Source organism: Salmo salar, chromosome ssa11, assembly GCF_905237065.1.
Source record: "Salmo salar chromosome ssa11, Ssal_v3.1, whole genome shotgun sequence".
Taxonomy (NCBI): domain Eukaryota; kingdom Metazoa; phylum Chordata; class Actinopteri; order Salmoniformes; family Salmonidae; genus Salmo; species Salmo salar.
In genome coordinates, this window is record NC_059452.1 from 64466105 (window position 1) to 64492331 (window position 26227).

The 26227-nt window shown below is 43.2% G+C and overlaps 1 protein-coding gene across 1 annotated transcript in view; it reads right to left on the bottom strand.

The window, feature by feature from the left end:
• LOC106562906 (zinc finger MIZ domain-containing protein 2) overlaps window positions 1-23861 on the bottom strand; it is a 52825-nt gene extending 28964 nt beyond the window's left edge. Inside the window, 1 exon segment of the mRNA XM_045689832.1 lies at window positions 23341-23861. The gene's annotated coding sequence lies outside the window, so the exon portion shown is untranslated.
• Window positions 23862-26227: the final 2366 nt, after the last annotated feature.

A 26227-nucleotide genomic window follows, 5' to 3' on the forward strand; every position in this document is an offset into this window, starting at 1 on the left:
CATATGGAATAATGTAGTAACCCCCAAAAAAGTGTTAAACAAATCAAACTATATTTTATATTTGAGATTTTTCAAAGTAGCCACCCTTTGACTTGATGACAGCTTTGCACACCCTTGGCCATCTCTCAACCAGCTTCATGAGTTAGTCACCTGGAATGCTTTTAAAAAGTTACATTTGTGGAATTTCTTTCCTTCTTAATGCATTTGAGCCAGTCGGTTGTGTTGTGACAATGTAGGGTTGGGTAAAGGAATATCGAAGGTTACGTTTGTAACCACGGTTATGTGAGCTATTTGGATCATTCCAATAAACTCAGCAAAGAAAGAAATGTCCTTTCACTGTCAACTGCGTTTATTTTCAGCAAACTTAACATGTCTAAATATTTGTATAAAGATTCAACAACTGAGAAACTGAACAAGTTCCACAGAGGTGTGACTAAAATAAATTGAATAATGTGTCCCTGAACAAAGGGGGAGGGTAAAATCAAAAGTAACAGTATCTGGTGTGGCCACCAGCTGCATTAAGTACTGCAGTGCATCTCCTCCTCATGGACTGCACCAGATTTGTCAGTTCTTGCTGTGAGATGTTACCCCACTCTTCCACCAAGGCACCTGCAAGTTCCCGGAGATTTCTGGGGGGGAATGGCCCTAGCCCTCACCCTCCGATCCAACAGGTCCCAGACAGGTCTCAGATCTCAATGGGATTGAGATCCGGGCTCTTCGCTGGCAATGGCAGAACACTGACATTCCTGTCTTGTAGGAAATCACGCATAGAACAAGCAGTATGGCTGGAGGGTCATGTCAGGATGAGCCTGCAGGAAGGGTAACACATGAGGGAGGAGGATGTCTTCCCTGTAACGCACAGCATTGACATTGCCTGCAATGACAACAAGCTCAGTCCGATGATGCTCTGACACACCGCCCCAGACCACGACGGACCCTCCACCTCCAAATCGATCCCGCTCCAGAGTACAGGCCTCGGTGTAACGCTAATTCCTTCAACGATAAACACGAATCCGACTATCACTCCTGGTGAGACAAAACCATGACTCGTCAGTGAAGAGCACTTTTGCCAGTCCTGTCTAGTCCTGCGACAGTGGGTTTGTGCCCATAGGCGACGTTGTTGTCGGTGATGTCTGGTGAGGATTAGGGTCCAGCCTCTCAGCCAATTGCGGAAAATCTGAGCACCGATGGAGGGATTGTGCGTTCCTGGTGTAACTCAGGCAGTTGTTGTTGCCATCCTGTACCTGTCCCGCAGGTGTGATGTCCAGCTGTACCAATCCTGTGCAGGTGTTTTTACACGTGGTCTGCCACTGCGAGAACGATCAGCTGTCTGTCCTGTCTCCCTGTAGTACCGTTTTAGGCGTCTCACAGTACGGACATTGAAATTTATAGGCCTGGCCACATCTGCAGTCCTCATGCCTCCTTGCAGCATGCCTAAGGCACATTCACGCAGATGAGCAGGGACCCTGGGGATCTTTCTTTTGGTGTTTTTCAGAGTCCGTAGAAAGGCCTCTTTAGTGTCCTAAGTTTTCAAAACTGACCTTAATTGCCTACCGTCTGTAAGCTGTTAGTGTCTTAACGACTGTTCCACAGGTGCATGTTCATTAATTGTTTATAGTTCATTGAACAGGCATGGGAAACAGTGTTTAAACCCGTTACAATGAAGATCTGTGAAGTTCTGGATTTTTACAAATTGTCTTTGAAAGACAGGGTCCTGAAAAACGGACGTTACTCTGTGGCGGAGGGATACATCCGGTGAGGATATACAGATTTACTACCAATATATATACAACAGCATGTGACATTTGTCAATCAGTGTTGCTTCCTAAGTGGAAAGTTTGATTTCACAGAAGTGTGATTGACTTGGAGTTACATTGTGTTGTTTAAGTGTTCTCTTTATTGTTTTGAGCAGTGTGTATATATATATATATATATATATATATATACATACATATATATATACATATACATATACATATACATACATATATATACATACATATACACACATATACACACTGCTCAAAACAATAAAGAGAACACTTAAACAACACAATGTAACTCCAAGTCAATCACACTTCTGTGAAATCAAACTGTCCACTTAGGAAGCAACACTGATTGACAAATGTCACATGCTGTTGTGCAAATGGAATAGACAACAGGTGGAAATTATAGGCAATTAGCAAGACACCACCAATAAAGGAGTGGATCGGCAGGTGGTGACCACAGACCACTTCTCAGTTCTTATGCTTCCTGGCTGATGTTTTGGTCACTTTTGAATGCTGGTGGTGCTTTCACTCTAGTGGTAGCATGAGACGGAGTCTACAACCCACAGAAGTGGCTCAGGTAGTGCAGCTCATCCAGGATGGCACATCAATGCGAGCTGTGGCAAGAAGGTTTGCTGTGTCTGTCAGCGTAGTGTCCAGAGCATGGAGGCGCTACCAGGAGACAGGCCAGTACATCAGGAGACGTGGAGGAGGCCGTAAGAGGGCAACAACCCAGCAGCAGGACCGCTACCTCCGCCTTTGTGCAAGGAGGAGCAGGAGGAGCACTGCCAGAGCCCTGCAAAATGACCTCCAGCAGGCCACAAATGTGCATGTGTCTGCTCAAACGGTCAGAAACAGACTCCATGAGGGTGGTATGAGGGCCCGACATCCACAGGTGGGGGTTGTGCTTACAGCCCAACACCGTGCAGGACGTTTGGCATTTGCCAGAGAACGCCAAGATTGGCAAATTCGCCACTGGCGCCCTGTGCTCTTCACAGATGAAGCAAGTTCACACTGAGCACATGTGACAGACGTGACAGAGTCTGGAGACGCCGTGGAGAACGTTCTGCTGCCTGCAAAATCCTCCAGCATGACCGGTTTGGCGGTGGGTAAGTCATGGTGTGGGGTGGCATTTCTTTGGGGGGCCGTACAGCCCTCCATGTGCTCGCCAGAGGTAGCCTGACTGCCATTCGGTACCGAGATGAGATCCTCAGACCCCTTGTGAGACCATATGCTGGTGCGGTTGGCCCTGGGTTCCTCCTAATGCAAGACAATGTTAGACCTCATGTGGCTGGAGTGTGTCAGCACTTCCTGCAAGAGGAAGGCATTGATGCTATGGACTGGCCCGCCCGTTCCCCAGACCTGAATCCAATTGAGCACATCTGGGAGCCCAGGCATTGTAGGGAGGTCATACATATATAGGGAGGCCACACATACTACTGAGCCTCATTTTGACTTGTTTTAAGGACATTACATCAAAGTTGGATCAGCCTGTAGTGTGGTTTTCCACTTTAATTTTGAGTGTGACTCCATCCAGACCTCCATGGGTTGATAAATTGGATTTCCATTGATTATTTTTGTGTGATTTTGTTGTCAGAACATTCAACTATGTAAAGAAAAAAGTATTTAATAAGATTATTTCATTCATTCAGATCTAGGATGTGTTATTTTAGTGTTCCCTTTATTTTTTTGAGCAGTATATATATATATATATATATATATATATATATATATATATATATATATATATATATATATATATATATATACACACACACACACATACTATATATTGGTATACCCGTACCAGATTAGTCGGTGCTAGAGAGACCGAGACGCAGGGGCTGTTAATGTGGAAGGGGGGAGGGGGTCCCGGCACAGCCCTGTAAGGGGAGGCGACGTCCAGGACTGCTGAACCAACCGCAGAGGGAGGTGCCACAGTTACCCAATAGTACCTAGCAAAGGTGTAAGAAGCTGCTCAGCTGGCCACAGCACAGATATCAGCGAGGTGCGCTCCTCTCAGTAGAGCCCAGGACGCAGCCACACGTCGTGTTGAATGTGCCACCACAGATCCCAGCACTGGCCTGCCAGCCAGGCGGTATGCTGTCAATCGTTTCCACGATCCAGTGAGAGAGCCTCTGCTTTGATTGTCCTGGGGGCTGGGCTGGGCTCTCTCACCATAGCAGACAAAGAGCTGGTCTGTTGTTCTCACTGACCGTGTCCGCTCCACATAGGCAGCCAGTCCCCTCACAGGGCACAGCATGCCGGAGGGAGGCCCAGACTCCCCCGCCGGGAGATTGTAAGCAGACAGGATAAAATGGATGTTCACATGCCTGTCTGACAGAACCTTCGGGAGGAATGAAGTTTTGGGGCGGAGAGATATACCCTCCTCCCCCCACGGGTCCATCCGGTAGCACTCAGAACTTACCGAAAGAGCATGGAGCTCACCCACCCTCTTCATGGAAGCATTCGCTACCAAGAAAGCCTCCTTCATAGCGAGGTGTTTCAGGTAGGCAGACGGTTCGAAAGGCGGCGTTGCCAAAGCTGCCAAGACCACATCCAGATCCCAGCTCGCCATTGAGCAGCTCCTAGTTGGATGCAGGCGACAAACCCCCCTCATAAACCTGGAGTCCAAGGTATGGCACCCCCCTGTCCTGTCCACCCACCCCACATGGCAGGCAGATATAGCAGCCAAATACCCTCTCAGTGTAGAGGCTGATGTGCCTGTCGCTCCAAGGGGGTAGCCAACAGCCGCTGGCCGACCGGCCCTTGGTCACACCCCCAGGCAAACTGGGAGACGTCTGTGCTGACCAGCTCCCGGCGGCACATCCTCAGCATCTTTCCCTCAGGTGAGGTGGAGGAGTGACAGCCGGTGGGAGTTGAACCACTTTTGAAGAGACCGGAGATGGAGCAGGCCCAGGGGAATCAACGAGGCCGCTGTCAGCAAGCCCAACAGGCATTGGCAGGTTAGGACAGATACCATCCGCCCCTGACGAAAGTGGTCGAGGCAAGATAAGAACGCCTGAACCCTTCTGGTGGGCAGGCGTGATCTCATGAGGACTGAGTCCAGTTCCATGCCAATGAAGGCCACGACTCTTGTCGTTTACAGTACTGCCCAGCCCGCCAATGTGGGTCAGGAGCTTGTCTCTGTCTGACAGGACCTGGGTCCTGGTTGGGGCACAAATCAGCCAATCGTCCAGGTAATTGAGGATCAACAACCCTCGGGACGTAAGAGGTGCCAAAACAGTGTCCATGCACTTTGTGAAAGTGCGGGGTGCCAAGAAGAGGCCGAAAGGAAGAACCATGAATTCGTAAGCACTGCCAATGAACAGGAACATGGAAATACGCATCCCTCAGGTCCAGCGTCACAAACCACTGGTCCCTGGATACGGTCTGGGGACAGCATGTGGCACCTCAGTACCTTTAAGTACCCATTGAGACTGCGGAGGTCCAGAATCGGTCAAAACCCTCCATCTCTTTTTGGGACCACAAAATAAGTGGGGTAGAATCCAACTAGATGTTCTGAACTCTCGATCCTGTGGATGGCACCCCTGTCCAGGAGTGAGGAGCTCTCCAGCCACTGGGTTTTCTTCAGGGGGTTGGCCACCATGGTGACATGAAGGCACCTAAAGGACGGGGGCCAGCACCGGAATTGGAGTCGGTATCCCTCGAGCATTGTGGACAACATCCATGGGGACTTCACACACTCCTCCCACTTTGCCGTTAGAGATCAGGAGAAGCGGCCAAGGCCGGGTAAGGGTGTGTCAGGGGTCCTGCCAGGGCTCACTTTTCCTCTGGCGCCCTGAGCGCCTGGGCACCCCAGGCACGTCCCTATGGCGGTGACGGTTGACAGGTTGTTGTTCCACCATATGCTGTGTCCCTCCCCACTGTCGTTCCTCAGCACGAGGCGATGGGGCAGGAGAAGGACACCACCATCGTTCGGGTTCAGGTGGGTGGCAACGGTCCATCTGCCTTGGACCCGGGGCCTGAGGAGGCGGCATGAACCGTCTCAAGGTCTCCCGATCTCTACGAACCTTATTGGTCTGCTCCAGAATGTCATTAACCCCTGTGCCAAAGGTCAGCCCTGGGGTGATGGGGAGAGTGGCAAATGTGCTCTGGAGAGGAGCTGGCAGACGAGATTGTGCCAGCCAGAGATAGCGCTGGGAGGTAACCATCTGCGCCATGACCCATCCGTTGGAGCGGGCCACATCCCTCTGGAGCAGGGAAAGCAGGCGAAACACCATCGCTTCCTGGAGGTGCTCCTCTGTGCCAACCTGCAGCCGGTGTAACAGAGTCCGCAGGTAGGGCGGCAGCAGCATGGCCGCGTTGGTAAGAGAGCAGAGGGACCTACAGTGGGGAGAACAAATATTTGGAACACTGCCGATTTTGCAGGTTTTCCTACTTACAAAGCATGTAGAGGTCTGTAATTTTTATCATAGGTACACTTCAACTGTGAGACGGAATCTAAAACAAAAATCTGGAAAATCACATTATATGATTTAAGTAATTAATTTGCATTTTATTGAATGACATAAGTATTTGATCACCTACCAACCAGTAAGAATTCCGGCTCTCACAGACCTGTTAGTTTTTCTTTAAGAAGCCCTCTTGTTCTCCACTCATTACCTGTATTAACTGCACCTGTTTGAACTCGTTACCTGTATAAAAGACACCTGTCCACACACTCAATCAAACAGACTCCAACCTCTCCACAATGGCCAAGACCAGAGAGCTGTGTAAGGACATCAGGGATAAAATTGTAGACCTGCACAAGGCTGGGATGGGCTACAGGACAATAGGCAAGCAGCTTGGTGAGAAGGCAACAACTGTTGGCGCAATTATTAGAAAATGGAAGAAGTTCAAGATGATGGTGAATCACCCTCAGTCTGGGGCTCCATGCAAGATCACCTCGTGGGGCATCAATGATCATGAGGAAGGTGAGGGATCAGCCCAGAACTACACGGCAGGACTTGGTCAATGACCTGAAGAGAGCTGGGACCACAGTCTCAAAGAAAACCATTAGTTACACACTACGCCGTCATCCTCGACTTCGGCGATGTCAGGTAGGCAGGTAGCCTAGTGGTTAGAGCATTGGACTAGTAACCGAAAGGTTGCAAGATCGAATCCCCAAGCTGACAAGGTAAAAATCTTTCGTTCTGTCCCTGAACAAGGCAGTTAACCCACTGTTCCTAGGCCGTCATTGAAAATAAGAATTTGTTCTTAACTTATGGATAGGGGGCAGTATTTTCACGGACGGATAAAAAACATACCCAATTTAATCTGGTTATTACTCCTGCCCAGAAACTAGAATATGCATATAATTAGTAGCTTTGGATAGAAAACACTCCAAAGTTTCTAAAACTGTTTGAATGGTGTCTGTGAGTATAACAGAACTCATTTGGCAGGCCAAAACCTGAGAAGATTCTCTACAGGAAGTACCCTGTCTGACCATTTCTTGGCCTTCTTTGTCATCTCTATCCAAAAGAAAGGATCTCTGCTGTAACGTGACACTTTCTAAGGCTCCCATAGGCTCTCAGAAGGCGCCAGAACGTTGAACGATGACTTTGCAGCCCCTGCCTGAAAAACAGTAGTGCATTTGGATAGTGGTCGATCTGAGAACAACGAGACGGGTGTGCGCGTGCACTTGAAGAGTCCATTTTACTTTTTCAGTCTTTGAACGAAAACGCTGGTTTTTGATATAAATATGAACTTGATTGAACAAAACATGCATGTATTGTATAACAATGTCCTAGGAGTGTCATCTGATGAAGATCATCAAAGGTTAGTGCTGCACTTAGCTGTGGTTTTGGTTTTTGTGACATTATATGCTAGCTTTACAAAATAGCCTCCAACACTCTATTCAGCAAATTGGACGCAGTCTATCACAGTGCCATCCGTTTTGTCACCAAAGCCACATATACTACCCACCACCACGACCTGTATTCTCTTGTTGGCTGGCCCTTGATTCATATTCGTCGCCAAACCCACTGGCTCCAGGTCATCTATAAGTCATTGCTAGGTAAAGCCCCGCATTATCTCAGCTCACTGGTCACCATAGCAGCACCCACCAGTAGCACGCACTCCAGCAGGTATATTTCACTGGTCACCCCCAAAGCCAATTCCTCATTTGGCCGCCTTTCCTTCCAGTTCTCTGCTGCCAACAACTGGAACGAATTGCTAAAATCACTGAAGCTGGAGACTCATCTCTGTACATAGCCCATCTGTAAATAGCCCAGCCAACTACCTCATCCCCATATTGTTATTTATTTGCTCCTTTACACCCCAGTATCTCTACTTGCACATTCATCTTCTGCACATCTATCACTCGTGTTTAATTGCTAAATTGTAATTACGTCGCCACTACGGCCTATTTATTGCCTTACCTCCCTAATCTTACCTCATTTGGACACACTGTATATAGATTTTTTTTCTATTGTGTTATTGACTGTTTTTTTATTCCACGTGTAACTCTGTTGTTTGTGTCGCACTGCTTTGCTTTATCTTGGCCAGGTCGCAGTTGTAAATGAGAACTTGTTCTCAACTGGCCTACCTGGTTAACCTCTATGGGCTAGGTGGGACGCTTGCGTCCAACCTACTCAACGGCCAGTGTAATCCCGTGGCGCAATATTCAAATACCTCAAATGCAAAAACTTCAATTTTTCAAACATATGACTATTTTACACCATTTTAAAGACAAGACTCTCGTTAATCTAACCACACTGTCCGATTTCAAAAAGGCTTTACAACGAAAGCAAAACATTCGATTATGTCAGCAGAGTACCCAGCCAGAAATAATCAGACACCCATTTTTCAAGCTAGCATATAATGTCACATAAACCCAAACCACAGCTAAATGCAGCACTAACCTTTGATGATCTTCATCAGATGACAACCCTAGGACATTATGTTATACAATACATGCATGTTTTGTTCAATCAAGTTCATATTTATATCAAAAACCAGCTTTTTACATTAGCATGTGACTAGCATTCCCACCGAACACTGCCGGTGAATTTACTAAATTACTCACGATAAACGTTCACAAAAAAACATACATTATTTTAAGAATTATAGATACAGAACTCCTCTATGCACTCGCTATGTCCGATTTTAAAATAGCTTTTCGGTGAAAGCACATTTTGCAATATTCTCAGTAGATAGCCCGGCATCACAGGGCTAGCTATTTAGACACCCAGCAAGTTTAGCATTCACCAAAGTCCGATTTACTATAAGAAAAATGTTATTACCTTTGCTGTGTTCGTCAGAATGCACTCCCAGGACTTCTACTTCAATAACAAATGTTGGTTTGGTCCCAAATAATCCATTGTTATATCCAAATAGCTGCGTTTTGTTCGTGCGTTCAAGACACTATCTGAAGGGTAACGAAGGGTGACAAATGTCAAAATATTCCATTACCGTACTTCGAAGCATGTCAAATGCTGTTTTAAAATCAATTTATGCGATTTTTCTCGTAAAATAGCGATAATATTCCGACCGGGAGTCGTTTTCGTTCAAAGACTGAAAAAGTAAAATGGACTCTTCAAGTGCACGCGCACACCCGTCTCGTTGTTCTCAGATCGACCACTATCCAAATGCACTACTGTTTTTCAGGCAGGGGCTGCAAAGTCATCGTTCAACGTTCTGGCGCCTTCTGAGAGCCTATGGGAGCCTTAGAAAGTGTCACGTTACAGCAGAGATCCTTTCTTTTGGATAGAGATGACAAAGAAGGCCAAGAAATGGTCAGACAGGGTACTTCCTGTAGAGAATCTTCTCAGGTTTTGGCCTGCCAAATGAGTTCTGTTATACTCACAGACACCATTCAAACAGTTTTAGAAACTTTAGGGTGTTTTCTATCCAAAGCCAATAATTATATGCATATTCTAGTTACTGGGCAGGAGTAGTAACCAGATTAAATTGGGTATGTTTTTTATCCGGCCGTGTCAATACTGCCCCCTAGCCCCAACAGGTTAAATAAAATATATAGGGGTGGACCCCAGCCGTGACACAGGTGTACACGGGAGTAAATCTGTAAATCCTCACCTCGGATGTATCCCTCCGCCGTGGAGTGATACCAATATATTGGAGTAATCCAACAGTGAAACATAAGTTCTGTATCTGGTAAAAGACCAAGTCCATATTATGGCAAGAACTTATGGCAAGAATGACAGTCCATGTCGACAGTCCATTATTACTTTAAGACATGAAGGTCAGTCAATGCAAAACATTTCAAGAACTGTGCAGTCGCAAAACCCATCAAACTCTTTGGTGAAACTGGCTCTAATGAGGACCGCCACAGGAAAGGAAAGAGCCAGAGTTACCTCTGCTGCAGAGGAGAAGTTCATTAAAAAGTTACCAGCCTCAGAAATTGCTGCCCAAATACAGAGTTCAAGTAACAGACACATCTCAACATCAACTGTCCAGAGGAGACCGCGTGAAATCAGGCCTTCATGGTCGAATTGCTGCAAAGAAACCACTACTAAAAGGACACCAATAAGAAGAAGAGACTTGCTTGGGCCAAGAAACATGAGCAATGGACATTAGACTTGTGGAAATCTATCCTTTGGTCTGACAAGTCCAAATTTGAGATTGAGACGCAGAGTAGGTGAACGGATGATCTCCACATGTGTGGTTCCCACCGTGAAGCATGGTGGAAGAGGTGTGAGAGTGCTTTGCTGGTAACGCTGATTTATTTAGAATTCAAGGCACTCTTAACTTCTCTAGGGTAGGGGGCAGTATTTTGACGTCCGGATGAAAGGCGTGCCCAAATTAAACTGCCTGCTACTCAGGCTCAGAAGGTAGGATATGCATATTATTAGTAGATTTGGATAGAAAACACTGAAGTTTCTAAAACTGTTTGAATGATGTCTGAGAGTATAACAGAACTCATAAGGCAGGCAAAAACCCGAGAAAAATCCAACCAGGAAGTGTGGAAATCTGAGGTTTGTCGTTTTTTCAAGTGATTGACTATACAGTGACTAGGCTTCCACTAGATGTCAGCAGTCTTTAGAACATTGTTTCATGCTTCTACTGTGAATATGGAGCGAACAAGAGGGCCTGGAAGTTGATGAGTGAGGAAATGACATGAGCTCAGAGGCGCGCACTCACATGGGTGTGAGCTGTGTTCCTTTTCTTTTCTGAAGACATTGGAATAGTCCAGTTGGAATATTACTGAAGATTTATGTTAAAAACATCCTAAAGATTGATGCTATACATCGTTTGACATATTTCTACCAACGTAAATATAACTTTTTTTGACTTTTCGTCTTGACATTTTCGCGCGCTTCCTGCATTTGGAGTAGTGGACTGAACGCGAACAAAAAGGAGGTATTTGGACATAATCGAACAAAACAAACATTTGTGGACCTGGTATTCCTGGGAGTGGATTCTGATGAAGATCAAAGGTAAGTGAATATTTATAATATTATTTCAGAGTTTTATTGACTCCACAAAATGGCGGGTTTGGTTTCGTGTCTGAACGCTGTACTCAGATTATTGCAAAGTGTACTTTCGCTGTAAAGTTTTGAAATCTGACACAGCGGTTGCATTAAGGAGAAGTGTATCTATAATTCTTTGAATTACAGTTTAATATTTTATCAACGTTTATGATGAGTATTTCTGTAAATTGATGTGTTCATTCACCGGAAGTTTTGGGAGGCAAAAAAAATTCTGAACATTATACGCCAATGTAAAAATGGGGCTTTTGGATATAAATATGAACTTTATTGAGCAAAACATACATGTATTGTGTAACATGAAGTTCTATGAGTGCCATCTGATGAAGATCAAAGGTTAGTGATTAATTTTAGCTGTATTTCTGGTTTGTGACGCCTCTCCTTGCTTGGAAAATGGCTGTGGTTTTTCTTGTCAAGGTGATGTCCTAACATAATCTAATGTTATGCTTTCGCCGTAAAGTCTTTTTGAAATCGGACAATAAGGTTGGATTAACGAGAAGATTATCTTTAAAATGGGATATAATAGTTGTATGTTTGATAAATTTGAATTATGAGATTTTTGTTGTTTTGAATTTGGCGCCCTGCTATTTCACTGGCTGTTGAATAGTGTGCCCCGCAGGTGGGACGGTCACGTCCCACATACCCTAGAGAGGTTAACCAGCATGGCTACCATAGCATTCTATAGTGAAACACCATTCCAACTGGTTTGCGCTTAGTGGGACTATCGTTTCATTTTCAACCGGATAATGACCCAACACACTTCCAGGCTGTGTAAGAACTATTTGACCTAGAAGGAGAGTGATGGAGTGCTGAATCAGATGACCTGGCCTCACAATCAATTGTGCTGGTTTGGGATGAGTTGGACCGCAGAGTGAAGTAAAAGCAGCCAAAAAGTGCTCAGCATAAGTGGGAACTCTTTCAAGAATGTTGGGAATGTATTCCAGGTGAAGTAAGTGTATGTATATTAGTGATGCAACAATATGACATTTTTTGCCGATACCGATACCCAATATTTTCCTTGCAAAAAAAATAATAAATAAAAACGATACCAATATTTAAAATGTTTGGGGCCTTAAGCATTCTAGTACAATTAAATAGTTAACGCACACACAGGGGCGCAGAGGTCTAAGGCACTGCATCTCAGTGCAAGAGGTGTCATTACAGTCCCTGGTTTGAATCCAGGCAGTATCACAGCCGGACATGATTGGGAGTCCTATAGGGCGGCGCACAATTGGCCCAGCGTCGTCGGGGCCTTCATTGTAAATAAGAACTTGTTCTTAACCGACTTGCCTAGTTAAAGAAAAGGTTGCACACACACAACCAGTAAAATATAATCAAAACCTATTTCTTTCACTTACTTGCTCTGCCGTTTCGTTGTTCATTTGTTCAGCCGTTTCATTCTTACCCAGGATTTCTTTGGAACGCCGTTTGGGTCTTTGCATGTCAACAAAGATACACATCAAATGTGACGTGTCAAATAAGTTTGTTGACCGATCAGGACCTGAATATGACTGCAAGTCACATAATATCAGTAAAACATACTGCTAGACTTCAGTGCGGCTTTTGACATTATTGATCATAGTCTGCTGCTGGAAAATCTTGTGTTATGGCTTTACACCCCGTGCTATAATGTGGATAAAGAGTTACATGTCTAACAGAACACAGAGGGTGTTCTTTAATGTAAGCCTCTCAAATATAATCCAGTTAGAATCAGGAATTCCCCGGGGCAGCTGTTTAGGCCCCTTGCTTTTTACTAACGACATGCCACTGACTGTAAAGCCAGAGTTTCTATGTATGCGGATGACTCAACACTATACACATCAGCAACTTCAGCGACTGAAATGACTGCAACACTCAACAAAGAGCTGCAGATAGTTTCAGAGTGGGTGGCAAGGAACAAGTTAGCCCTAAATATTTCTACAACTAAAAGCATTGTATTTGGAACAAAACACTCACTAAACCCCAACTAAATCTTGTAATAAATAATGTGGAAATTGAGCAAGATGATGACTAAACTGCTTGGAGTAACCCTAGATTGTAAACTGTCATGGTCAAAACATATTGATGCAGTAGTAGCTAAGATGGGGGGAAGTCTGTCTGTAATAAAGCGATGCTCATCCTTCTTAACAACACTATCAACAAGACAGGTCCCACAGGCCCTAGTTTTGTCGCACATTGACTACTGTTCAGCCGTGTGGTCAGGTGCCATAAAAAAGGACATAGGAAAATTCCAATTTGCTCAGAACAGGGCAGGACGGCTGGCCCTTGGACGTACACAGAGAGCTAATAATAATAATAATAATAAGCAGCATGTAAATCTCTCCTGGCAGAAAGTGGAGGAGAGATTGACTTCATCACTACTTTTATTTATGAGAGGTATTGACATGTTGAATGCACCGAGCTGTCTAAACTACTGGCACAAGGCTCGGACACCCATGCATACCCCACAAGACATGCCACAAGAGGTCTCTTCACAGTCCAAGTCCAGAACAGACTATGGAGGCACACAGTACTATATAGAGCCATGACTACATGGAACTCTATTCCAGATTAAGTAACTGACGCAAGCAGTAAAATTAGTAAAAAAAAAAAAAAAAAAGAATAAAAACACCTTATGGAACAGCAGGGACTGTGAAGCAACAAACATTGGCACAGACATGCGCACACCCACACACACGGATTTAGTACTGTAGATATGTGGTAGTGGTGGAGTAGGGGCCTGAGGGCACAGTGTTGTGAAATATGTGAATGTACTGTAAATGTTTTAATTGTATAAACTGCCTAAATTTTGCTGGACCTCAGGAAGAGTAGCTGCTGCTTTGGCAGCAAATAGTTTAACGCGCTCATACATTTTAACGTAGTTATTACACATTGATTACACTATCACTCGTATTTCATATGTCACAACGATTCATCGATACGTATGCTATGATGCTGGTAAAGTTGTCTCGCGCACCTACAGTGCTGGTCATAAAAAAGCAAGCTTGCTCTTGGATGCAAACAATGTTCTTCCCCAAAAACATAGCATAGTTACTTAGCTAACTACATAGCTTGGTGTCATCTAAAATAACCCTAATTTATAAGACAGTTCTCATTTGATTAATGGTGGTCGGACCCATCTATATGAAGCTTGCCACAAGTATTAGCCACAATAGTGGACTTTGCGTTTAGCCTTCAAAATAAAAGTAAGGCATAATTCTACTATTTGTCTTAATTTGCATCACAGTCAGACATACTTTTATTTTGAAGGCAAACCGCAAGTTCCACTGTTGTGTCTAATCCTTATTGTGGCTAGCTTCACAATACATAACCCGGTTCCGGTCAAGCCTCACCAGTCAGATGAAGCAAGCTGGCTGCTTATAAGGTTAGCTTTGGGCAACGGGGATAAGTAGCTAGCTAGCTGTTCATTTTCAATAGGCCAACAACAAGTAGAAACCTAGCTAATACTTACTCACAAGGATTCCTAAATCATTGCTAAGAATAATGAAAATGACTGCAGTTTCTACTGGTCATTGTTTTCAGGCTGGTTGTACTGGTGCTAGCTAGGTACCAAGCTAAAGCTAGCTACCCCAGAAGTTGCGGTCGAACAAATGCTTTATTACCAACGCAGTATTGTAAACACATCGTTCGTGGCTGGGGTTTGCTTGTTTGCAGACATTTTTGTACAGGTTTGACAGTGCTACTGTATCATTTTTGACACGCAAAGACACAAACGGCATTCCATAGTATGTATGTCGTGAAGCTATTACTGTAACTCTGGTAGGGCAACATCTGAAAAATAGTGCACTTGGTAGTGTATACCAGTGCTCGACCAGTCAGCGAAAGACGACAACATCACCCACGACAGAGAACGGTTGATTGTCAAGGGCAATGAATCCCATTATCTTGGCGTTAATGGATTTCGCCTTTGAGTTGTCTCGCTGAAATGTTCTTACTCTTTGAAATGACTGTTCAACTTGTTGACTGCTCAATCCACACAGCAAACATCACGGGCTAGGCTAGGAATGCTACAGCACAGAAGAAAAAAATAAAATAAATAAATGTATGAAATGTATGCATTCACTACTGTAAGTCGCTCTGGATAAGAGCGTCTGCTAAATGACTAAAATGTAAATGAATGCTGTGTTGCACGTACACGTCATCTACCTACGTTATAGGTATGCATGGTAGCTTTGAGATCGGTTTTTAACATCGGGCCGATACCAATGTTGGCATTTTTAGCTAATGTCGTCCGATTCCGATATGTTCACCGATTATATCGTGCATCCCTAATAAATAAAATACACACTTCAAAAACCAAAGTTGCGCCCCAGATTGAATGCATTAACAGAAAGTATGGTAATCAAACAAACATTGTAGATTACAAGTGGGAATTCACGTTAAATGTACTACTGGTGAGCCATCCCTTCGGCCTCCGCAATGGATTAGTCCACTGAGACAGGTGTCAATCAAGACATGTGGCATAAAACCATTTTTTTGCAACTGCTCTGACTAAAGAAATTCTCGGTCAACCAACAGCCTAACGACCAAACAATCGACTAAATGGGGTCAGCCCTAAACTATACGTTACTGTACGCTACTGTTCAGTATTGTGTTATGCTGTACTGCACTTTGATGTCCAAATTTGTGAAACAGACATCTACGATTGGTTCAGATTTGGTCCGGACCAACCAAATTGCGTCTTGTTTGGGGGCAGAGCTCATTAAAATAATAGCCAGTTTGTAGTATAACACCCACATATGCTAAGGAAGATATTGCATATTTCTACCTTGTGTAGAAATTTAGGATACATATTTAGGATACATCACCATGAAGAGAATTACATTCATATCATTAATTATGTATTTGTGTCGTACAGATCAGGGACCCATGATGAAATTCCATTACTGTAGTTCAATAATCAAGAGAGATCAAGAGACAGTCAATGTGTCATGTCATAGCCGACACCCCATTCTTTCTGCAGACATCATTAAAACTTAACCATTAAATATCTGCTACGAATTATTGAAGGTGTTACCTTTTCTTTTTACGTGAACACAAAATGTATTTGACCGAAATTCCAGTAAATGTAACATTCAATTTAAAAATTGTTAAAAAGTGTACTTATACAACTCTATGCAGGTTTGTTAAACTTTTAAATCAATGTTTGCTTGGTACACATTTTAAGTGAAAAATCAGAATTCTGAGAGCAATTCCGTTACCGTGGAATTGCCCCCCCGTCAACCTTGTGTCAGTGTGCGCTTGTGAGGGAATAGTAGCTCAGACTGTTCCAGCGCTGTGATGAACAGAACACACTGTTCCCTCTCCTTCCCCCTCTCCTCGCACTACCATCTCTCCCAGACCAAAACACCACCTGACTGTCCAACCACTGCCTCCTGTTTTCCCTCTTACATAGACAACGTGTGTGCCTCCGTCATCTGCGTCACTGCTTTATGAGGGGGTTTTGCATGGAGACAGAACAGCTACGTGTGTCAGACGGAGTCCCACCCACATTTCTGACTCACTGACTGAGCCACACACACACAGGTTTGAATATCTATAATATCCTGTCTGTCACTCAGTGTGAGTAGAGCTACTAGCAGCAGTAAGTCCTCCATACACAATTCATTCACTGGTTGGGAGAATTTAAATTGGGGATCTTAAGTGTCATTACGTATTTAAGGGTATGCAGCCGGTGGAAAGGCAATCAGAAATGACCTCAGAACACTGATACACACAATGTCAGGAACCTGGTTAGCAAGATTTACCACCCAAAACCACTCCCTTTCCCATGATAAATAACTGAGAAATCTGTCAATTCTAATAAATTATGTGAAAAGCCTGAGGTCAAATGGAATGGAACTGTTATTGTATGCAATGTTTAAATGTAGCTTTTCTTCTGCCTTCTCTCTACGTGATGAATCATCAACGCTCAGGGTGGGGACAGACAGCCCTTCTCAGTATGGAGCGCAGTTCACAATACATGTAGACCCATCTCATCATGGTAACTTTGTGACAGTTAGGCCTATGCTACTGTCATGACATGGCCCTCTTTGGATGTAGCAAGCACCATCCCTCTCTCACCACCCCTCTCTTCCCCCTACACCCAGGCTCTGTTATCTCAGGTCGTAAATTCCTGGAGGAGACTCTCTTCCACCCCCGGCCATGCAGTATAGAGCGAGGGTTCACAGTAGAACAAAGGAACTTCTACTTCACAGAACTTGAGAACTGAACAATATCCATGTTTTGGAGAATGTATAAACGGTCGGTGGAGAATTCAGCTACGACCGGTCCATTTTGTCTAATGTTTGTGACCTCATGAGAGACAATACAGCCACATTACCATAACTCTTGTTTATACAACAGTCTCCGTTATGAGATTTGCATCTAATTATTGTATAAAATGAATGAGTAAAGATGAAAATATTTGTGAAATTATGTAATGGGATTTTAAACAGTTTAATGAAAGAGAATCCAATTCCCTTTAAAATTTAACTAAGTCATTGGCCCGCCCCATGAGCACAGACATTGATCTGGCGTCATGGGACAGCCTTTTCTGCTGTTCCGAATAAAACCCCCACCTAGAGAAATCATCTGCAGAACATGCGCACCTCGATTACCGAGAGGGCTAAGGTTTGAGTAGAGACCATGCATTCCTTGGTTGTTGAATTCCTAACCAAACCACGTGGAACATTGGCTACACTGGTGGAAATGGTTCAACTCAGACTATCGATACTGACAGAATAAGAGCAAATCTTCGATACTAATTACTAGGTCTGCAGCTAAAATTTATGTCGACTGAATGCGAAGACCGACAAAACATCTATTCTATAAGAACATTGCTGAATGTTACGCTGAAGTATCCATTCTAACCAAAAATACTTTGTGGAAGAGGGGCGAATTAACTTTCCAACAGAGATCACGATGATACACTGAGCTTAAATATATTGATTGCAATTATTCCCGAATGAGTGAGCGTTCACGTGCAAAGGATTAGCATTTCAATTATAATTATCAGCTGTGTAGTGACTCGTCTTTCCTGTCCTTCTCAGTCCACACCCACTTCCCTTATTTCCTTGTAACCATATATATTGTTGTTTGTTTATGCATTTCTGTGATTATTCAGTTAGTAAATAAATGATTAAGACAATTGATGTATGGATGATTCATAGCAAAGACTTGGTTCGTGCAGATAACCAACAACTTTCGACATTTGGAATGAGACTAACGTGAGGTAAAGAATGATTTATTAATTAGAAGACTAATTGGGCAGATATTAAAATATCTGAAAAGTTATATTAGGAAAATTATAACTTTGTAATCTGAAGATTTTCCTTGGTGCCCCGACTTCCTGGTTAATTACATTTACATGATTAGTTTCATCACGTAATAATGATTACAAAGAACTGATTTGATAAAATAAGTCTTCACTTTAATGATGCCAAAGACATGACAATAATATAAAGACCGAATGCACGTCTTTACACATCTATATCTGGCTTTCAGGGGTCACCTTTTTTTTATTGTAAATTGCTTTATTTATTGCAACTGCAGAGTTTTAAAACAGCCTATCACTCATATTGTTGCTTTAAATCAGTGCACGACTGTGCACTCTCCATCAATGCCATTCAAATTGCATCCTAAATAGATCATCCTCTTCAAGATTGATTGGCACGGTCATATATAAAAAAAGATGTCCTGGCCTCTTTCAAGTAATAAATTCAATGCAGTACTAGCCTTATATTTAGCCAATGAATTATGGATTATACATAAGCCTCCGTCTCTTGCGCCACACGGATGCAACTGTGCTCTGCTTGCCTCTCCTTACCTCTTAGAGTCTCATGTAGGAAAAGCTACACGAGAATAGCTTGCTGGACATTATTTTCTTTGCATATCTTATACCAAAAGACTATTTGAAGAAGGACACAAGCCCTTGTTTTGCTAAATACAGCAGCCAACAGAACTCACGGGTCATCTGAAAGAAGAGCAAACGCACGATGGCGGTAGGCCATAGCAGTTATTTATTCAGACCCAAAACCATTCAATCTTCATGAAGTGAAAGCCTTCGGCATCTAATTCAAGTCCTATATTATTCAAGCATGTCATGAGATTATCTTCACCAATGTTGAAAGCGAGGAAAGAATGAAGCAAAACTAGAGGGCAAAAGAGGTAGGCTAATAACATTAGGGGGAAATATGGAGGAGAAAAAACAAAAACACACTACCAGTCAAAAGTTTTATAACACCTACTCATTTAAGGGTATTTCTTTATTTTCACTATGTTCTACATGGTAGAATAGTGATTACATCAAACACTCTTAAATGACACATCTGGAATTATGTAGTAACCAAAAAAAGTAAATGTATTTTATGAGATTCTTCAATGTAGCCACCCTTTGCCTTGCACACTCTTTCACTGTGCAGTCCAACTCATCCCAAAACAGCTCAAGACATACCCTTGAATGAGTAGGTGTCCACACTGTTGACTAGTACTATATGTACACACACACACACACGGAAAGTGTTCAAACCCCTTGACTTTTTCCACTTTGTTACGTTACAGCCTTATTCTAAAATGTATTAAATTATCCCCCCCTCAATCTATACACAATACCCCATAAAGACAAAGCAAAAAGAGGTTTAGAAATTTTTGCACATTTTATTGAAAATAAAAACAGAAATCACATTTACATAAGTATTCAGAACCCTTTACTCAGTACTTTGTTGAAGCACATTTGGCAGTGATTACAGCTTTGAGTCTTCTTGGGTATGACGCTACAAGCTTGGCACACCTGTTTTTGGGGAGTTTCTCCCATCGTTCTCTGCAGATCCTCTCAAGCTCTGTCAGGTTGGATGGGGAGCATCGCTGCAGAGCTATTTTCAGATCTCTCCAGAGATGGTTGATCGGGTTCAAGTCCGGGCTCTAGCTGGGCCATTCAGAGACTTGTCTCGAAGCCACTCCTGCGTTGTCTTGGCTGTGTGCTTAGGGTCGTTGTTCTGTTGGAAGGTGAACCGTCGCCCCCAGTCTGAGGTCCTGAGCGCTCTGGAGCAGGTTTTCATCAAGCAGCTCTCTGTACATCTTTCCCTTGATCCTGACTAGTCTTCCAGTCCCTGCCACTGAAAAACATCCCCACAGAATGATGCTGCCACCACGCTTCACCATAGGCGTACCAGGTTTCCTCCAGATGTGACGCTTGGCATTCAGGCCAAAGAGTTCAATCTTGGTTTCATCAGGCCAGAAAAATCTTGTTTCTCAGAGTCTTTTTGCAAACTTCAAGCAGGCTGTAATGTACCTTTTACTTCAGGAGTGGCTTCCGTCTGCCCACTCTGCCATAAAGGCCTAATTGGTGGAGTGCTGCAGAGATTGTTGTCCTCATGGAAGGTTCTCCCATCTCCACAGAGGAACTCTGTCAGAGTGACCATCATCTTCTTGGTCATCTCCCTGACCAAGGCCCTTCTCCCCCGATTGCTCAGTTTGGCCAGCTCTAGGAAGAGTCTTGGTGGTTCCAAACATCTTCCATTTAAGAATCATGGAGGCCACTGTATTTTTGGGGACCTTCAATGCTGCAGAAATGCTTTGGTACCCTTCCCCAGATCTGTGCCTCGACACAATCCTGTCAGGCACACACCTTCCAAATCATGTCCAGTCAATTGAATTTACCACAGCTGGACTCCAATCAAGTTGTAAAAACATCTCAAGGATGATCAATGAAAAAAAGAATACACCGGAGCTGAATTTAAAGTCTCATAAAGGGTCTGAATACTTATGCAAATAAGGCATTTCTGTTTATTTTTAATACATTTGCAAAACAATATAAAAACCTGATTTTGCTTTGTCATTATGGGGTATTGTGTGTCAATTCATGAGTAACATATTTCATTTAATCCATTTTAGAACACGGCTGTAACGTAACAAAAAATATATATTTTTACAGCTGTTTGAAGCTGGTGGACCAAAAACAATAAGTAACTTTCGTTTTGGTCCAGCAGCTTCAAAAAAAAAATTTTTTTGTTATTAAAAAGATATTTCACAGCAATTTAGATGGTATGATTCCCTACACTATTCACTGCTTGTTTCTCACATAAAATTCTACACTGTTCGCTCAATTTCAGTTTTGCAACCAGGAAAATGACCATTTCCACTAGATAAACACAGCCAAAGTCAGAACAGCTTACCCATTTTGATAAGATGCCACTCCGACGGGAGAAATCAATAGGCAAATATCACAGCCAATCACAACACTGGCTGGTAAGTAATACTGTGAAACACTACCATTCCACTATTAGCGGCAGATGCAATTTCAGAAAATGTCCATAATACAAGCAAAGATTCTTCAAAAAATCTTATGTGTAGCACCTTTAAGGTCTGAAAGGCACTTGCCCATTTTTGGTTATATAATATTATCTCAAAGGTATTCTGGAGTTCCTGCACCTAAATATAAACAGTGTCAGCACCCATGAGCATGCACTTATTTCAGTCTAGCATTGAGCAGAAAGGTATACAGTGCATTTCAGATACATAAATTCAGCACAGGACTACAGATTACAAAATCATTGTATCATATTGACGTGGTTCCTGAGTTCAACACTTATCCAGGCATTGTAAAGATCTGATATACCGCACAGCCCTGTACAGAATGTGTGTATATGGAATATGCCTAATCTCATCCACCTCCGGGTTGAACTCCATCTAGCAGGTCAGCCAATAGGCACCCATGCCATCTGTTCTCACCTAGTCTCACCTTTAACCTCTGCCAGCCAGCTGCCTCACCTAGCTGCAGCTGGACCCCAAATCACCTGGAGCAACATCGCTCAACCCCTCAGTCTCTGAACCAGCACTGGTCCCTGGGATGGTGCTGACAAGTCATTCAGATGGTTGTCTTGTCTGACTCACTCCAATTTAGTCTGTTTTCAACTCTTAGGCTAGTTTGGTCCTACAAGTAGGAAGATCCCCTGGTCCACAGGATACAACTTATTTTAAACAATTTCCCGAGTGTTGTTATTGGTGTATCGTTATACTTGTAGGTCTGGGTATAAGTGTGCAAACACCACCATTTACAAATTCCTAATTAATAATCTTCTTTGACTGCGTTAAATTGGTGTTTTTAAAGGAGTTAAATTACTACTATTCTCATGATGGGTGAAGCTTTTGGGCGCTAGGCTACTTAGCATCTCAGATCTCATCATGACAAGAGATGGATCACAAGATACACACTGACAGTTTATTTGTTGTAGCCTAATACGAAAACATTCAACCCAATCCACACACACCTGAAAAACATCGACCATAGCCTCGCCTACTGTTGCAGGGGTATTATACTTTGCACAGTTACAACGTAGCTAATGCACAGACGTGTTTCTTCTGAAATCGTACATCGCTTAACGTTACAGATGTCAGAGAATTCCAAAGCAGTCAGTGCTACATTGTAGCCTCCATGTTAAACGTGCTGCTCGGCTTGAAGTAACAATGGAAGACATTTTGTTTCACCTTACAATTCCTTTATCAGGAGGCTGCCCAGAGGTGTTGCAACACTGTTTGTTTAGGCCTACAACCAGCCTATCTTCCTGTCATTTATAGTTTCCCCATGCGATAAACGGACTCAACAGCGGAATTAGGCTAGCTACTATGTAGCTAAATTAGCGTATGCCTTGTTAGCTGAGGAACGCTCAACTCCGTTCTCTCATATCGAGGCGGAGTTGAGTTTTGATAATTGGTCGAGCGATTTATTTGCAGCAACATTGGGTCACCATCAGTCGATACTTATACAATTGTCAATTTTCAAGACGCTTACCTGTACCTATGTTTGTCCTGTACAACCGCGGTCCTTCCGTGGGGTGGTGAAATTCTTACCTTTAATACAAACTTATCGAATAAACCACTGGCTTTTTCCTAATTTGTGTTGTTCAACTTGAATAATGAACGGTAGGTAACGTTAGCTAACAAGGCATTACTAAACAACGTAGATGTGTAACGTGTACTGAGCGCTTGTAAAAACCAACCGAAATTCACACTGCTCTAACATTATACAACCTTTTGACTCCATATTTAGGCTGGGATATATTAGCAAATAGCTTAAGCTAGTGGCTAAATTAGCCTATTCAACAACGCTAGCCTAGCCATCTGGTTTTATGCTGGGGGCTTACCTTTGACTCTACCCGTGGTTAGAATTGTATACTTGATTCCGTATTCTTCAGCTGCTAGATAGCTCCAATAAATATCGGTGGGTAACAAGAAAATTAGGCTATGTTCGTTATTTTTCCTTGTATCCGCAACAGTTTGTCTAGTCTGTCTTCAAGTTGTAGCTCCCATGTCTGCAATTGTGGCGAATCGTTTCCCTTTCAAAACTGTAGCTGGCAGCGTCTTCCAATGCAACAAAAAAAAAAAGATTCGTATCAATACTTAATCCGCGTAGAACCGATCGTCACTACTCGGAATGTAACCATGCACAAAACTGAGACGAATCGCTGTGTAGTTGTTCCTTGCTCTGAGCGGCCGTGTTCGCCTAGAAACTGGATTGCATACCTCCCTGACTATTGCACAATGGCCAACCAGCTATAATATATTCAAGAGATCACGGGTCTTGTTTCTCTGACGGGTGAAAGGCATTTTTCACACACCCTCCACAAGGCTCGCTCCCGGCTGACTTCTCGCCCCTAGACCAGAGTAGCTGATCATTACAGGAGTCATCGACAGAGATGTCACCCCTGCCTCCACGGTGACGTCGTTTCTGTAACGATCGTTAATTAGATTCCCACTGGCGATTACGTTTTGTTTTGGCCTATCGTATATTATACCTATTTCAGAATAATCTAATGGTATGCTTTTTATAGAGAGAAATAGTCATGGAGTCTTTTGTAGGCACTACCTCCGCCATGGTTCGTTGACAAAGAATATGTGGAAATTAATGGCGTTTTTGAAGTGTTTTTGAATAAACTCTGAAAATAAGGTCTGTGGTAAACACATGTTTATGAGATTTTATACGATTTGTTCTATGAGATAATCTTCAACAGCTAATTTTTTGTGAATTCTCATAATATTCATCAAGGTCATGTTAACTGACTGATTATATCATAGAACAAAATTTCAGCGTTTATCCCAAAACCCAATTTTTTTCCCCCATTAATTTCCCCCATGGGAAAGGTAACTCATTTCTGGGTTTTAGAAGTACAAGCTGGCGGGCTCTATTCAGAGGAAACAATTTAAAGTTTGCAGGTAGAAATGTAGGCCCTGCTCTATTGAATATAGCCCTATAAAGATAGATTTTATTTATTTAACCTTTATTTAACTAGGCAAGTAAGTTAAGAACAAATTCTTATTTACAATGACAGCCTACCAGAAGGCAAAAGGCCTCCTGCGGGGACAGGGACTATGATTAAAAATAAACAGTTAAATAAAAATATAGGACAAAACACACACCACGACAAGAGAGACACTACAACACTACATAAAGAGACACCTAAAACGACAACATAGCATGGTAGCAACACATGAAAACACAGCATGGTAGCAACACAACATGGCAGAAACATGGTAGAAACACAACATGGTAGCAGCACAAAACATGGTACAAACATTATTGGGCACAGACAACAGCACAAGGGGCAAGAAGGTAGAGAACAATACATCACGCGAAGCAGCCACAACTGTCAGTAAGGGTGTCCATGATTGAGTCTTTGAATGAAGAGATGGCGATAAAACAGGGTTTTTTGCAACTTGTTCCAGTTGCTAGCTGCAGCGAACTGAAAAGAGGAGCAACCCAGGGATGTGTCTGCTTTGGGGACCTTTAACAGAATGTGACTGGCAGAACGGGTGTTGTATGTGGAGGATGAGGGCTGCAGTAGGTATCTCAGATAGGGGGGAGTGAGGCCTAAGAGGCTTTTATAAATAAGCATCAACCAGTGGGTCTTGCAACAGGAAATACAGAGATGATCAGTTTACAGGGGAGTATAGAGTGCAGTGATGTGTCCTATAAGAAGCATTGGTGGCAAATCTGATGGCTGAATGGTAAAGAACATCTAGCTGCTCGAAATAATCCTTACCTGCCGATCTCTTAATTATGTCTCCGTAATCTAACATTGAACGGATTGTCATCTGAATCAGGGTAGTTTGGCAGCTGGGGTGAAAGAGGAGTGATTACGATAGAGGAAACGAAGTCTAGATTTAACCTTAGCCTGCAGCTTTGATATGTGCTGAGAGAAGGACAGTGTACCATCTAGACATACTCCCAAGTACTTGTATGAGGTGACTACCTCGAGCTCTAAACCCTCACAGGTAGTGGGGAGAGGGGCATTCTTCTTACCAAACCACATGACCTTTGTTTTGGAGGTGTTTAGAACAAGGTTAAGGGCAGAGAAAGCTTGTTGGACAGTGTTTAACACAAAATCTGGGGAGGGGCCAACTGAGTATAAGACTGTATCATCTGCATATAAATGGATGAGAGAGTCCTACTGCTTGAGCTATGTTGTTGATGTAAATTGAGAAGAGCGTGGGACCTAGGATCGAACCTTGAGGTACTCCCTTGCTGACATGCAATGGCTGGGACAGCAGATGTTCTGACTTTATACACTGCACTCTTTGAGAGAGGTAGTTAGCAAACCAGGCCAAAGACCCCTCAGAGACAACAATACTCCTTAGCCCGGCCCACAAGAATGGAATGGTCTACCGTATCAAAAGCTTTGGTCAAGTCAATAAAAATAGAAGCACAACATTGCTTAGAATCAAGGGCAATGGTGACATCATTTAGGACCTTTTAAGGTTTCAGTGACATCCATAACCTGAGCGGAAACCAGATTGCATACCCGAGAGAATACTATAGACATCAAGAAAGCCAGTCAGTTGATTATTGACACGTTTTTCTAACACTTTTGATAAACAGGGCAAAATGGAAATTGGCCTACAACAGTTAGGATCAGCTTAATCTCTCCGTTTAAATAAAGGACGCACCATGGCTGCCTTCCAAGCAATGGGAAACTCCTCAGTGAGGAGAGACAGGTTAAAAAGGTCAGATGATGGCAATGATAAGGGCAGCAA